The sequence below is a fragment of the Podarcis erhardii genome, assembly GCF_964252035.2.
Source record: "Podarcis erhardii genome assembly, chromosome: 2".
Classification (NCBI taxonomy): Eukaryota; Metazoa; Chordata; class Lepidosauria; order Squamata; family Lacertidae; genus Podarcis; species Podarcis erhardii.
The window spans coordinates 126,460,537-126,476,957 of record NC_138498.1 but is presented as its reverse complement, the minus strand read 5'-3'; the positions used below and the strand labels follow the sequence as shown (position 1 = coordinate 126,476,957).

At 46.8% G+C, this 16,421-nt stretch overlaps 2 long non-coding RNA genes across 2 annotated transcripts; one reads left to right on the top strand and one right to left on the bottom strand.

Annotated features, from left to right (window-relative positions):
• Nucleotides 1–24: 24 nt before the first annotated feature.
• On the top strand, nucleotides 25–12,493 carry LOC309334750. The gene is made up of 3 exons (XR_014153243.1): nucleotides 25–249; nucleotides 11,574–11,917; nucleotides 12,289–12,493. It is a non-coding gene; the product is annotated as an uncharacterized lncRNA (long non-coding RNA).
• Nucleotides 4,819–9,782, bottom strand: LOC309334747. The gene is made up of 2 exons (XR_014153240.1): nucleotides 8,613–9,782; nucleotides 4,819–4,900 (listed from the first exon to the last, which is right to left on the bottom strand). It is a non-coding gene; the product is annotated as an uncharacterized lncRNA (long non-coding RNA).
• Nucleotides 12,494–16,421: the final 3,928 nt, after the last annotated feature.

The following is a 16,421-nucleotide window of genomic DNA, read 5'->3' as shown; positions in this document are numbered from 1 at the left end:
TTTATTTGTTGCAACAAAGGTCTCAATCTCTAAGGAGAGCAAAAAAGAAAATGTCCAGAAGATGACATGAGTTTTTAATAGTTCCCACAACACATGTCTCAGTGGGTCATTAAAACATCACAGGTATGTCCCGGAAGAGGAGTGGTGTTGGGCAGAAATCTGTGATCCAGACATGCCCATGTCAATCACACCTTGTTTCAACATCCATCTAACACAAGGAAAAGAAAATATCCCCCCATCATCACGGAGGTCCACTTCCCTCACATTTACAGGGTACCAGGCAGAGGGCCTTCTTGGTAGTGGCACCCTCCCTGTGGAACACACGCCCCCATCAGATGTCAAAGAGATGTCTTTTGGAAGACCTCTGAAGGCAGCCCTGTTCAGGAGCAGGGTGGAGATCTCTCAGAAGTGGAGGCTTTGCGCTGAGAGATCCCTGCCTCCACTCCTCCTTGCACACAAGTAGGAGCGGGAGAGGGCAGCCCCGCTGAGGAGTGGCTGGCTGCCTTCAAGTGGTGCAGGGGCTCTCAGATGCAGCTTCCGGGCTGCCTCCACCTTCCCCAACCCCAGCAACTATTCCGCCTGGCTGCCTTCACGGGGTTGCAGGGGATCTGAGGCGGGGGGGGGCTCCTTTAAAATTCTCCCTTGAGGGGAGTGCAGCCTCAAACCCCTCAACGGAAAGGGTGACGGAGCCTGTCCCTCCCCAGCTCAGCAGCCCCCATCCAGCTCCTCTTCCCGAGCAAGCAGCAACGCTGCCTAGCGGAGCAGCCCGATCCCATTCCTACTTGCCGCCCGGCCCGCCTTCCCTCACAAGGAAAACAGAAGTATGGCACTCAAAACGGAAGTTATACTCAGAACAGAACATGTTCAGCTTCCGGAAAATAGTTACAAATTGGAACACTCGTTTCTGGGTTTGAAGAGTTCAGGTTCCAAGTAGTTTGGGAACTAAGGTGTTTGAAAACTGAGGTACCACTGTATTTATTTTTCCCAATTACAACTGTATTTATCCCCTCCCCCAGCGGTGAAAATGAGAGTACTGTAGGGATCAGATGGGATTACCATGAGGAATTATAAAATATACATCAAGCCATCGTGTCCACGATGAAGACATTGTGTTGACTGGGTTTGATATATTGACGATAATTTCTGATTAAATCCCATAAGATTCTACATTCGTGCCCTTTTCATGCCCTTTTCCCTCTGCTGCCCATTTCTCTCTTGCCTGAAAAGTCATGTACACAGCCCAGTTGCTTCTTGCTTTGCCAGGCAGGCCTCCTGGGCCATAAAGAGAGTGGGCAAGCTTCTTTGAAGTAGGTGTCTATATGGTAATCTTAGGATGTTAATCTTTGGGTCAGGAAACAGATCTCACATGAAGGGGATGATGATCCGCTGTCCTCCTGGCCACCCTCCTTTTTATGACCTGCGGGGTTGCCAGATGCTCTTCTTTGTACCCCAGAAATATTTGTGCTTAATTAGTTTTAGTAGTTTAACTTTCTCCCCACGTGGGTTTCTTGAAATGCTCAGAAGAAATCTGATTAGTTCTTACGAACACTCTGTAAAAAGTTCTTTTGTGAATAAAATGGCCTGGGCCGGGGGCTTTGGGAATCGGACAAGCACAGAGAGACACGATTATACGCACCCTCCCCAGAGTCTTGCTGGTCCAAGTCTCTGTGTGTATTTTTTTTAATCAGAGTTCAATCCTTCCTTTACTTTGCGAACGGAACAAGTACCACCTAAGCATTTTTTTTAAAGAAAAAAAGCACTGAGTTATACTATAACATTACAGATCAATGGAAAGACAATTTAATGAAGAATGTATGGCAATAACTTTTATGAACGATTATTTATTACAACAGTAGCCATAAAGAAGAAATGTGAAACAAACAGAAAAAAATTAAATATACAGGTAGAATTGCTGCGTTATAGTAATAATAATAATTTAGTATTTATACCCTGCCCATCTGGCTGGGCCACTCTGGGCGGCTTCCAACAAAGTATTACATTACAATAATGCATAAAACATTAAAAGCTTCCCTAAACAGGGCTGTTTTCAGATGTCTTCTAAAAGTCTGGTGGTAGTTGTTCTCTTTGACATCTGGTGGGAGGGTGTTCCACAGGGCGGGAGCCACCACCAAGAAGGCCCTCTGCCTGGTTCCCTGTAACTTGGCTTCTTGCAGTGAGGGAACCGCCAGAAGGCCCTTGGCGCTGGACCTCGGTGTCTGGACAGAATGATGAGGGTGGAGACGCTCCTTCAGGTATACTGGACCGAGGCCATTTAGGGCTTTAAAGTTCAGCACCAATGCTTTGAATTGTGCTCGGAAACGTACTGGGAGCCAATGTAGGCCTTTCAACACCGATGTTCTGTGGTCTCGGCGGCCGCTCCCAGTCACCAGTGCAGCTGCCGCATTCTGCATTAGTTGTAGTTTCCAGGTCACCTTCAAAGGTAGCCCCACATAGAGCGCATTGCAGTAGTTGGAACTTTATGATGAAAAAGTGGGTTTTGTGTTGCAGTTTGGGTACTCGGTCTGGAAAAGGTTTGCAATCACTGCCCTCGGATCATGTCCAGTTGCAAAGGTGGAGGGAGGTTTTCCACCCTCAGGCCAAGAGGTGGCTCCTGCCTTGGGGCAGCTGGTGGATTTGGAGGAAGCTGACCCTTAGCACTCTGGGTTGGGGACCTGCCTGAACCTCCTTCCCCATTATACTCATCCTTACGCTTTCCTTGTGGGGATAGCATTCTACACACACTTGTGTCACCATGGTTCCTGCCCCCCAGCACATTGCTTTGAGATGCTCTGGTACGGCCCCTTCTTCACTGTGCCCCCTTCCCTCCTCATGCAAGACCACCAGTCTCAGCTCCACTTTGAGCAGCTCTCCATTCCCAGATACAAGCATTTCCAACTCCCTCCACCAAACACCAACACCAGCTCACTCTCAGTCCACCCTCATTCAGCAGCAACACAACTGATTCATATTAAATATTATATTATGCTTACTATTGTGAAATGTAACCTTCATTACTTTAAATAAATGCCCAGACCACATTACATACAAACAACAGAAGCTCACATACGCTGCATGCAATTAAGACTGATTTCCTGTTATTGATGTCAAAGAAAGTGTCGACTCGGAGAGAAAAAGGTTCCACAGTCTAAAAAGTGTTGCATAATAACCAAATCAGGATCCACACTCCTTTTATTCAAACCCTTTCTCTTCTTTGAGTTAATTGATGGCCTGTAGGTGTTTCCACTCTTACAGCTCTTACCCCTCGGAGTCTTTTGATGGTTTGTAAGACTTCCACTACAACTGAACCTCTGTCCATTTCCCTAGGACTTATATGGTTTCTCACCTGTATGAGTTTGTTGATGTTTTGTAAGAACTCCACTTGTACTGAAGCTCCTTCCACACTCCATGCATTGAAATGGTTTCTACCCTGTGTGAGTTTGTTGATGTTTTCTAAGATGTCCACTATAAGTGAAGCTCTTTCCACACTCCATGCATTGAAATGGTTTCTCCCCTGTGTGAGTCCGTTGATGAATTCTAAGGTTTCCACTCTGACTGAAGCTCTTTCCACACTCCATGCATTTAAATGGTTTCTCCCCCGTGTGACTCCGTTGATGAATTCTAAGGTGTCCACTCCCACTGAAGCTCTTTCCACACTCCATACATTTAAAAGGTTTCTCCCCAGTGTGACTCCGTTGATGAAGTCTAAGGTGTCCAATCCCACTGAAGCTCTTTCCACACTCCATGCATTTATATGATTTCTCCCCTGTGTGAGTCCGTTGATGAATTCTAAGGTGTCCACTTCTATTGAAGCTCTTTCCACACTCCATGCATTGAAATGGTTTCTCCCCTGTGTGAGTCCGTTGATGAATTCTAAGTTTTCTACTCTCAGTGAAGCTCTTTCCACAGTCCATGCATTTAAATGATTTCTCCCCTGTGTGACTCCGTTGATGAATTCTAAGGTTTCCACTCTGACTGAAGCTCTTTCCACACTCCATGCATTTAAATGATTTCTCCCCTGTGTGACTCCGTTGATGAATTCTAAGGTGTCCACTCTGACTGAAGCTCTTTCCACACTCCATGCATTTAAATGGTTTCTCCCCAGTGTGACTCCGTTTATGAATTCTAAGGTCTCCACTCTGACTGAAGCTCTTTCCACACTCCATGCATTTAAATGGTTTCTCCCCTGTGTGAGTCCGTTGATGAATTCTAAGGTGTCCACTCTGACTGAAGCTCTTTCCACACTCCATGCATTTAAATGGTTTCTCCCCCGTGTGAGTCCGTTGATGAATTCTAAGGTCTCCACTCTGACTGAAGCTCTTTCCACACTCCATACATTCAAATGGTTTCTCCCCTGTGTGAGTCCGTTGATGTATTCTAAGGTGTCCACTCCCACTGAAGCTCGTTCCACACTCCATGCATTCAAATGGTTTCTCCCCAGTGTGACTTCGTTGATGAATTTTAAGGTGTCCATTCCCACTGAAGCTCTTTCCACACTCCATACATTTGAAAGGTTTCTCCCCAGTGTGAGTCCGGAGATGAATTCTAAGGTGTCCACTCTGACTGAAGCTCCTTCCACACTCCATGCATTTAAATGGTTTCTCCCCAGTGTGAGTCCGTAGATGAATTCTAAGTTTTCCACTCTCAGTGAAGCTCTTTCCACACTCCATGCATTTAAATGGTTTCTCCCCAGTGTGAGTCCGTTGATGTTTTCTAAGTTTTCCACTGTCAGTGATGCTCTTTCCACACTCCATACTTTCAAATTGTTTATGTTCTCTCTTTTCACACTCCATGTATTTAAATGGTTTCTTCGTTAGTTCCATTGGACATGGCCCACCAGAATTCTGACTGCCTTCTCCATTGTCTTCTTTCGATGGGGTGGGGAGAAAATCCTATTTGTTTTCTAGGAAGAGAACAAAGTACTATTACAATTAGCACCTGCTCTTATTTCAACGTCTTTTACAATCTCTCCTGTCCTCCATATGTTCCAAATTTTTAGGAAAGGCAAATGAAATAATGTAAAATAATGGTCATGCATCATCAGCCTTTTATAACCCTTAATTAAGCATTAATGAAGCAGTATTATCTTAGAATACGGTTGAACTGTTGGCTTTACGTTAAAAAAAAAGTGGTTTCTCACAGGAAAGGGAGCTGCTCTATGTTCCATGAACCTGGCCAATATTAATCAGGATCCTAAATTCATCATGAAGTTCTTCATCCGCTGCACTATAATCCTCCACCCCTTGGGCCGCATTTTGTCCCCTTCGACCTCTAGATCTTCATTCATCACCTGCACATTCCCTTTGGCCTCAGGAGGTCCATACTGACCATTTTGGGAGACCCATATATAAGTCTAGTGGCAAGGCTTGGTTCTTGTGGTCAGTTGAAGGAGTGCTCAGTTGGAGAATGTTCTAGGGGTTGGACCTCCATCTCTCAGCCTTGCATTATTGAATGGAGAGAGCTGGAGATGCAGAAGGAAAGCAGCTGGAGCCTGACTGCTGGAAAGGCCAGATTGAGACACTCACCCCAATTATGATTTATAATAATTATATGCCGCCAGGTCTCGCACCCGCCTCCTGACACTGGCTTATCTTAGCGGAGATTCCCTGTCCAGGCCTCTCTCACTGTTCTTCCTCCTTTGCCGTGGGTGGCCAAGGGCTTCTGGATATTCTAGCTCTGCTCCAACTGGGAATTATTTATTAAATTTGTATACCTCTCTTCAACTGAAGATCACAAGATAAAAATATGTGTGACACTGAAAAAGGTGAGTATTAAAGGTGAATAACACTGATTGTTGGATCTTCAAATCAGTTTCATATTCCCTGGCTGTATTTCTCAGCCATGATTGTGACTCAGAATCTTAGCCACACTTTTTTCTAGATTATCAACTGGATCTCTTTGTAATAGGAGCCAGGTCTTCCGGGGTGGCGCCTTCGGCAATGGCTGCCTCCCTCTGAACTGGAGGGACTAGCTCCGCGCAAAACGGGTCGTATCCGCTACGGCGAAGCCGGGACCTTTTAAAAAATCACAGGTGGACGAAGCCTGTGACCATGGGACTCGGCGGGCACATTTAGCGCCACCCCCAACCCGCAAAGGAACCCATTAACGGGCTCCGAAGCGAAGAGGGGGAGGTGGCGCGGTGCTGTGAGTCTACTGCTTTTTCCGTGGAGTGAAGCCGCATTGTCGTTGCCGGAGAGCGCTGCCTTTTTCCTGGACAATTTGGCATCTAAAGAATCACCCCTGAGTACTTAAAATTCGAACAACTGGATCTTAAATAAGGACTGGCCAGTAGAGAAGAATTGGACTCAAAATTTATTTCAATTCGGTACTGAAACGGGAAGGTCTATACAGGAAGTCAGCTTTCTGTTTCTTTGTAGTCAGAACAGAGCAAAGACAACGTAAACTAGAGCTCAGAAAATTACCTTTAAAGGATTGACTTTCATCATTTAAAATTGTGGAACCCCCTTCGGTGGCAGGAAAAGAAGGGGGATTCTTTCTGGGACTGTTTAAACCTGTAGAAGTGAGTTTAAAGTAAAGTAACTTTCCACCGTCCTGATCCTGCAGCGGAGTGTCAGGACTGACGTTTGAAGCTCATTGACCAGAGACAAATGTTTTTGACAGATAGTTAAAAGAAAAGTAACATAGGGATTCCATTGTTTCCTTTCGCATTTTAAAGGAACAAATATTGATTGAATATCTTAAAAAAGAAACTTTGTTGCTATTGTTCTTAATAAAAGAAAGAAGAAACAGACGTTTTCCCCCTAGAGGGAGACTGTGAAATTGTAACCAACTTCAGGAGCTTGCAGCTGTTACAGATTACAATCGTGGGAAAGGACTTGTGACCTTGTAGAACAATGTCTCCAGAAGCGCGTTTGGGCGCTCTCTGCAAAATAAATGCCCTACTGGACCAGTTAGGACAGAAGATTGATATGGTGACTAATGCGGTTAGAAACTTTGAACAGGCAATAGGAAAGTACGCGGAGCCTACCCAGGAACTCAATTTGATTTATATCAAATCCACTCTGATTGCAATCTACCACAATGTCTGAAATAAGGATGTGTATCTGAAGAAGTGTGCATGCACACGAAAGCTCATACCTAGAACTAACTTGATTGGTCTTTAAGGTGCTACTGGAAGGAATTTTTTGTTTTGAAATAAGGATGGAACTATACAGAGGCGAACAGGACAATGTCCTGGCAGCTGCTACTACTTAGGGGTCTGAAACGGATAAATGAAAATATTTTCAATCATCACACACTCAGTTTCATCAGCAGGGAAGCCAAGATGCATCCTAGCAGGACTTTTGGGTTTGCGCTAGGCTATAATTGGTGGTATTCAGGACAATCCAAAGTATGGAGATAAGTCGTAGTGAATACAGATGATCTGGGACAGCCAAGACCCTCAGCAGGGAGGCTGCGTGATGGGGGTGGGGGTCAGGGGTGCTGGAAGGGGAGGGGTCTCTGTCGAGGCTCCTCTCCCTTCCTTTAACCCTTCCATGGACTTCCTCTCTCCGTTTCCCCACCCAAAAGGGACCCAGCCAGGCGCCCCACGACCCCAGGGATTCCTGGGGACAAACTGGTAAAATCAGCAATGGTACACTGGGTCAGAAATATAGGTCATGATTAGAGCTGGGTGACATATTGCCCAAGACTTTCTTGAAGTTTACATCGTGATAATTGTTTCCTAATACTGAGCTGGCAATATATTACGAATCACAATGTGTGCAAGGGCTAGGCAACACCTGCTTTTCAACATTGCGATAACTTACCAGCTAAACGCTGTAATGTTAGTAGCAGCTAAACCTCACAATATCACCTGCTAAATATTGCAGGGCTATTAGCAGATAAAAATCATAATGTTATCATTACCAAAACTCACAATATCACTTGTGGTTTATTACCAGCTAAACCTCCAATATCACCTGCTAAACGTTGCCATGTTATCAGCAGCTAAACATTTAAATCGGCCACAAGGTCTGAAATAGGGGTGGAACTGTACAGAAGAGAGCAGCACAATGTCCTTGCAGTTGCTACTACTTAGGGGTCCAAAATGGATAAATGACAATATTATCAATCATCATCTCAGTGGGACTTTTGGGTTTGGGCTTGGCTAGCAAATGGTGATTTTCAGGACAATCCTGTATGGCAATGCTGATCTGGGACTGCCAGCAGGGAGACTGGGGAATAAGATGTGATGGAAGGGGAGGGGTCCTTCCCTGGACTCCCTCTCTCCGTTTCCCCAGCCAGGCGCCCCACGACCCCAGGGATTCCTGCCAGGGGGAAGCCGGGAGAATGGGGGGCCTCAGCCCCACCCCCAGCCCTGCTTGGGGTCCTCGTTCCCCTTCCCGCCCAGGCGTCCAGGGGGGGGGCAGGGCAGCTGAGCATCTCTCGGCCCCCCAGGAAAGAGAAAGGGGAGTCTGGCGGTGCTGCTGCTGCCCAGGAGATCTTGCCAGGTGTAGATCCCTGCAGGTGTTGGGTCCCCCCTTCCCCCCTGGGTCGGGGCCTGGATCGGGGCCCCTGTCGACGGGCCCCAGGGAGGGCGCTTTCCTTACGGGGGGGGGTCTCCCCTTATCCCCCCTCCTCCCCTATTTCCTCCCCTATCTCTCCCTCTTTACCTCTTGGTCCTCCGCCTCCCTGGCTCCGGATTAATCCGCTTTCCTGGTTTGCAATAGAAAGGGCGGCGGCGACGGGGGGGGGGGGCTCTTCAGCGACGCCCCTCCTCCTTTCCCTGTCTGGAAACTTCCGGCGCGTTTCTCGGCGACACTTCCGGTTCCTTTTGGGATTCGCTTGCCCCTAGAGCTACAATCCAGAGAGCAGCCCCTCCCTGTGTTGGGATGGGAAGAGGACGGGACGGCGCTGCCTCTGGGGGCTCCATGGGGACCTGGCCCCCCTCCTTCCTCCTCCCCACAGCAGGGGAGGGAAGAGGATGAATGAGAAGGAGGGAAGGGCTGCCCCTCCCCCTGTGGGTCAGGAGAGTGGGGGAGGGGCTGAGCCGGGGAAGCCAGGGGGATCCCTCCCCCCCCGCCCAGGTTTGCCTCGCAAGGTCCTCTGTGAAGCCCAGAGATGGACCCAGCCCCTGGGGGTGGGAAGAGACATGGGGCTGCCTGAGAGAGAAGGGGCGCTTCCTTTCCCCTCCCCCCTCCTCCCCACAGGCTCTCCTGCGCCCAGAGACCCCCTTGGCCCGGCTGCCCCCTCGCCAGGCAGGGAGAGGGTGGGGTCCCCTTCCGCCGTGAGAGGAATGCAATGGGGTTGTGAGGGGGGGGAGAGAGAGAGACCCCTTTCTGCTCCCCTCACAAGAGGGTCCCCGTTGTGTCTCTGAGGGACAAGAGAGGAGGCGCCCCTCCCCCCGCTGCTGCTTTCCCTCAGCGACTCTGAGGGCAACGACTTTTCCCGCCTTTTCCCAACTTCCCGCCCTTCGAAATCTGAGCCTCGCCTCAGTTTCAGGCGCCAAGGAGGCAGATTCCCCGGGCTCCCTGATTTATTAGTGGATTTCTTCTCATTCGCCCTCATTTCTGCTCATATATCTTGCTTTTGGAGCTTCTCTCTGCTTCTTTAGAAAGAAGGCTGAATAAAAAACCCCTCACCACTGCCTGCATCCCATACAGTATGTAAAAGTCTGATTTCTTCCCATTTGCTGTGTATAATTCTTCCTCCAGGACTGTTCTTCCTTCCTCCCAGTGTCACTTCCAAACTAATGATTCTTCCCTCACTGTCCTTAAATAGCTGCTTGGGGTCTAGTTTGGGGCCTGCATAAAGAACCTCCTCTCTTTTTTCCTTTTAGCTGTAGGTACTGAAGCAGGAACCCCCCCACCCCAATCATCCAGTTTGTACAAACTTCACACACACTCACACACTACATACGCCACACTTCTGTTATAAATTCATAGAAAAAAAATCAACCATACATCGGATTTGCACTGTTCCATTTTTATTTTACTCCATGAAGGAAGGACTACAAAATGGGAAAGGTTTGATACAGGGCAGCCATAATCCCTTCACTATCCCAGCACATCTACAGGAGCCCTGCCCAGTTATGGCTATGCCAACCCTGATGATCCCAGACAGAAGACCATCAAGATCACAAAGAACTTGCATATGGGAGTGGATTCAGCACGGACTGAAACAAAGGACACTGATCAGATCTTCCCTCTGGGGGCAGGAAACTGCAAACTCCCCTTTGTCTCCTGGAAGTGACTCATGGGGAGGGGGGAAAGGAGGAACCAGCCAGGTGACAGGACACTCAGGTTACCACCACAACTCCTCCCTCAACCCCTCCTTTCTGTAATGTATGCATGATGTTTCTGGGGGTGGGCTTGACCTAGAGGAGGGGAATTTCAAAAGTTTTTATAAGGTCTTGCACACCATTATTCTGGGTCTTTCCTCTCACCTGCAAGTGAGGGGAGCACCCTGTCGCGACAGTCTTTCTTCAATAAAGGCCAAGCCTACAGGCTGCTGTTTTGCTCCAATTTACTCTGGTTGGTGTCTTTAATTTTTGTCCAAGGGAGCCCTCGGATTTTTCCGGTAACAGTACAAATTCATGGCCAAAAGCCTTATTGATACACAATCTTCCATCCGATGTCTGCTTACTCGGAAGTAAATCCTAATCTGCTCCCATGTGCGGAGCCAGCAGTTCAGGCTGTTCTGCTAGCAGGAGGCCAAAGAGCCTGGAGTGGTTTGCAACCAGGGTGGTTTCCAAATGCTGCCCTTTTTGATACGTTTCCATTTATTCTTTTGCGTGGGGACTGGCCAGATTGAAACCGCCCCCCCCCCATTCAAAAGAAAGACTAGCAAAAGTTTTCAAAGGCGGAATTTCCAAAAGAAGGCACTTTGTCCTGAATTTAAGACAAGTCGGGCGAAAAATCATGGGCTTTTTTGGCGTTTATTTGGGGCCATGTCTTAAAAAAAGCTCTACAGTTTTGGGGGTGTCCTGGTTTTTACTTTTTGAAATATGGCAACCCTAATTATTCTGGTCTCTGCTTGAACTGAAACTCTCCCTTTTAGAGCTCAGTCGGTAGAGCATGAGACTCTGAATCTATGGGTCGGGGGTTTGAGCCCCACTATGGGCAAAATATTCCTGTGAAAGGAAGGGGGGGTGCATTTCTGCAGGCTGATGTCCATCCATCCAGCTGCCCAGGCCCCAGCACCTCCCCCTAACAGTGAGGGGTCCCAGTCTGGAAATCCCCCCTTGGTGCTGGAGATGAGGCAGTGAGGGATTCCAGACAGACAGAGGCGCCCTTGCTCTGGAATTCCCTTGCCAGCAGGGAGACTTCAAAAGCCCCCCCCCAAATGCCTCCCCCTTCCCTCATTCAGTACAGAGACTTTTCATCTTGTGGTTGGGTCATTTTAAATCCAGTTTTTTTCTCTCTCCCTGCAATTTTAATACTGTTGTTGGTTTACTTGTTTAAATTATTCTGTTTACTAGTGATATTTCACATAGTGTTTGTGAATGCAAAGCAATTGTGGCTCTTGGGTAGAAATCTGTGATCCAGACATGGCCTAGTTAATCACACCTTGTTTCAACATCCATCTAACACAAGGAAAAGAAAATCCCCCCATCATTTAGCCCGGACACTGAGGTCCACTTCCGAGGGTCTTCTGGCAGTTCCCTCATAATTACAGGGAACCAGGCAGAGGGCCTTCTTGGTAGTGGCGCCCTCCCTGTGGAACACACGCCCCCATAATAATTTATTAATTTATTAATAATAATTATCATCATCATCACCATCATCATCATCAGATGTCAAAGAGAGAAAGTAACTTTTGGAAGACCTCTGAAGGCCTTCAGGGAAGCTCTTAATGTTTGACATTTTACATGTTCCTTTGTCATAGAACCAAGCTGGCACCATCCGTTGGTTCTGGCAGGGTTCCAGTTCATGGTCAACAAGATTAAACAGATGCACGTTGGGCTGATGAGGAGGAGGTGAGGGACCAGGAGTCAGACCTTGGGAAGTCTGGGAAATTGTTGACCCTGTGTGCACTGGCTCGGGAAACTGCAAATCTCACGCTGGGGATGATCTCACGCAGATCTTGTTGGCATGCAGAGGGTCGCAAGCCCAGCTGGCTAGCCCCAGGTGGGTCATCTCCTTCCAGCCATCCCACTGCGAAGACCCATCAGCCTCTGCTCTGATGTAAATCAGCGGCCCAGGCTTCAAAGCCAGGGCACACTATATCAGCAGAGCGAACTGCGGACACAGAATAGGCGTGAGGCTTGTGGAAGCATACTACAACTACGGATTTATTAATCATAAATCAGGACAAAGAAACATTCTGTCTCTCTCTTTGTATTGTCAGAGAGACAGAGAAAAGCAAAAGCTATACGCACAACGGAGGTTCCCAGCATACTGTGCTGGAATGTAAACCGAAATGTGACACATAACAAACCCATATCTGCTCCTTAAGGGAGAATGGAAATTCTCAACAGACCTATGGTGTGAACACATTTGGAGTACTGTGCACAGTTCAGTATCTGGGACCTTTCAGTTTGGAGAGAAGACGAGGAAGGGAATGCCAGGGAATGCCCCTTTTATTTCTCCTGCCACCAAATATATCTATACACATTATATCTGACATAATGTTTCTATAAATCAAAAGAATATATCAGGGTTTCAAGATTACCTTCGGCATATAAGTAGGTGCTTTCAATCTTTCTGTGTCTTCATGGTTCCACTATTGCAATTATAACAATGGGAGTTATAACAATGGGAGTTATGCTGCTGTTCCTATAATATTAATCTAACTCTGCTTCCAAAGCAACACCTCCAGTCTCAGCTCCACTTTGAGCAACTCTCCATTCCCAGATACAAACATTTCCAGCTCCCTCCACCAAACACCAACACCAGCTCACTCTCAGTCCATCCACATTCAGAAGCAACACTACAGATTCACATTAAATATTATATTCTGCTTACTATTGTGAAATGTTACCTTCATTATTTAAATACATGTCTAGGCAACATTTGTTGTTTAGTCGTGTCCGACTCTTCGTGACCCCCTGGACCAGAACACGCCAGGCACTCCTGTGTTCCACTGCCTCCCGCTGTTTGGTCAGACTCATGTTTGTAGCTTCGAGAACACTGTCCCACCATCTCGTCCTCCGTCGTCCCCTTCTCCTTCTGCCCTCCATCTTTCCCAACATCAGGGTCTTTTCCAGGGAGTCTTCTCTTCTCATGAGGTGGCCAAAGTCTTGGAGCCTCAGCTTCAGGATCCGTCCTTCCAGTGAGCACTCAGGGCTGATTTCCTTCAGAATGGATACGTTTGATCTTCTTGCAGTCCATGGGACTCTCAAGTCTCCTCCAGCACCATAATTCAAAAGCATCAATTCTTCGGCGATCAGCCTTCTTGATGGTCCAGCTCTCACTTCCATACATCACTACTGGGAAAACCATGGCTTTAACTATACAGACCTTTGTTGGCACGGTGATGTCTCTGCTTTTTAAGACGCTGTCTAGGTTTGCCATCACCTTTCTCCCAAGGAGCAGGCGTCTTTTAATTTTGTGACTGCTGTCACCATCTGCAGTGATCATGGAGCCCAAGAAAGTAAAATCTCTCACTGCCTCCATTTCTTCCCCTTCTACTTGCCAGGAGGTGATGGGACCAGTGGCCATGATCTTCGTTTTTTTGATGTTGAGCTTCAGACCATATTTTGCGCTCTCCTCTTTCTTTTTTTTTTTTTTAAATATTTTTATTAATTTCACAGAATAAAAAAGAACAAAAAATAAAATACAAAAGTTTCATAAAACATATTTCTTTTACAGAATCTTTTGGACTTCCCCACATCTTCCCGAATCTGCATTATTTATAAAACCAACTTCAGCATTTTGTTATCTTATTTCATCACTTATTGTATCTTTCATTTTGTCATATTACCCATTTCAATATATTTGTAACCAAATATTCATAATATGAAATCTTCAACTATATTATTATCTTATTTCATTACTTATTGTATCTTTCAATTCATTATTATATCTTTCAATTCATTACTTATTGTACCTTTCAATTTCATGTTACCAAAATCAAAGTTATTGTAACCATAGTCTTATATGTTATAGTTAAAACATAATCCTCTTTCACCCTCATTAAAAGGTTCTTTAATTCCTCCTCACTTTCTGCCATCAAGGTTGTGTCATCTGCATATCTGAGGTTGTTGATATTTCTTCCGCCAATCTTAATTCCAGTATCTGAGGTTGTTGATATTTCTTCCGCCAATCTTAATTCCAGTTTGGGATTCATCCAGCCCAGCCTTTCGCATGATGAATTCTGCATATAAGTTAAATAAGCAGGGAGAACAGCCTTTTCTCTTTCCTCAAAATACAGGAAACACGACAAAGAAGGCCTTGGAGTATCACCGTGGAACATAACAACAACAACAACAACAACAACAACAACAACAACAACAACTGGTTGTAAGACACTTTGGGCTGCCCTGGGCAAGAGAAAGCAACTAATAGATTGATTGATTGATTGATTGATTGATTGATTGATTAAATAAATAAATAACAATTACAATAATTGAAACTGCAGTACAGTGGTACCTCAGGTTAAGTACTCAATTCGTTCCGGTGGTTAAGAAGAAATAGGGATAACCAAAGGTACGCGACAAGGGTGTCCACTTTTGCCATTGTTATTCATCATGGTCCTAGAAGTCTTTCTAAATACTATAAGAGAAAATAAGGAAATAAAAGGGGTAGAATTAGGCCGGAATGAGTACAAGGTTAAAGCCTTTGCCGATGATCTGGTTTTAATGGTGGAAGAACCTTTAGAGAGCACCAAAAATATTCTTGAAGAGGTGGAGAGATTCGGTCAAGTGGCAGGTTTTAAATTGAATAAGAGAAAGACCAAAATAATTGCTAAAAATATGGATCAAGCAATGATAGAGACAATGCAACAGCAAATAGGAATAGAAGTAATGAAGAAGGTGAAATATCTTGGTATTTGGTTAACCCCAAAGAGTATTGACATATCAGAATAATTATATACCGTATTTTTCACTCTATTGGACGCACCGGACCACAGGACGCACCTAGTTTTAAGAGGGGGAAATCAAGGGGAAAAAATTATTCCCCCCCCCATCCCCAAAGAGCAATGGACAGGCTGCGTGCAGCCTGTCTGCTTCTCCCAGAGCTTCTCGGGGCTGCGGGGGAGGCCCGGGTTCCACCCCCCCCAGCCCCAAAGAGCAAAGAAGCCAAGACAGCGAGTGGGATCCATAGCCGCGCAACCTCTCCAGCCAGGAGCTAAACCTCTCCAGTGCGGCTAAAGAAGAAGCCAAGGCAGCAAGCGCGATCCATCCTGCTCGCTGCCTTGGCTTCCTCTTTAGCCTTGCGCAGCATCTTTAGCCTTGCGCAACAGGGTGGATCGTGCCCGCTGTCCACCGGGGCTGGACTAGATGACTCCTGGGGTTCCCTTCCAACCCTGCAATTCTATGACCTCGGAAGGTGTTGGAGGTCTCCACCACTGGAGGCTTTTAAGCAACGGTTGGGGGACCATCTGCCTGGCGTTCTTTAGCTGTGATTCCTACATTGTGAGGGGGCTGGGCTAGATGACCCTCGGGTGGCCCTCCCAACTCTATACAGTCCTACAGTTCTGCGTCAGGAGATCCACAGCCACTTCACACAATGCCCACTCCCAATTTTCATCGGAGAGACACTGGCTTCAGTGTCTAGGTAGGTACCCCCCTACCTGCCACTCTCCCCCCACCTCACTTAAGCCGAGGGAATTCGTGCCCAGAGAAGCTCCCAGGTGAGGCAAGGGTTAAGATCTACCTCTGGTGGATCACAGAGAGGCGCAAGGCTAAAGAGGAAACCAGGGCAGCGAACGGGATGGATCGCGCTCGCTGCCCCGGCTTCCTCTTTAGCCTTGCGCAGCCTCCCCCCCCCCCCCCCGGCTGCAGAGGTTGCGCAAGCCTTTTCTAGAGGAGGGAGAAGGGACTGACTGGCGGTGTCAGTTCCTTCTCCCTCCTAGGGAAAAGCCCGCAAGAGCCGCGTGAAGCTTTTGTGGGGCTCTTGGGGGCTTTTCCGGCCTGCCTCCCCCCTGCATTCGCTCCATAGGACGCACAGACTTTCCCCCTTAGTTTTTTAGACGGAAAAAGTGCGTCCTATGGTGCGAAAAGTATGGTGCCAGTGTGGAATGGAATAAAGAAAGATCTGGAGGTGTGGGGACGAATGAAATTATCGATGTGGGGAAGGATTTCAAGGATAAAGATGAGTGTTCTGCCAAAATTATTATTTTTGATTCAAACAATTCCAGTAATCAGAGGGACGGCTATTTTTAAGGAATGGCAAAGAACAATTTCAAGGTATATCTGGCAGGGTAAGAAGCCAAAAATTCAATTTAAGTTATTAACAGATGCGAAAGAAAGAGGAGGCTTCGCCCTGCCAGACCTGAAATTATATTATGAAGCATCATGTCTCTGCTGGTTCAAGGAA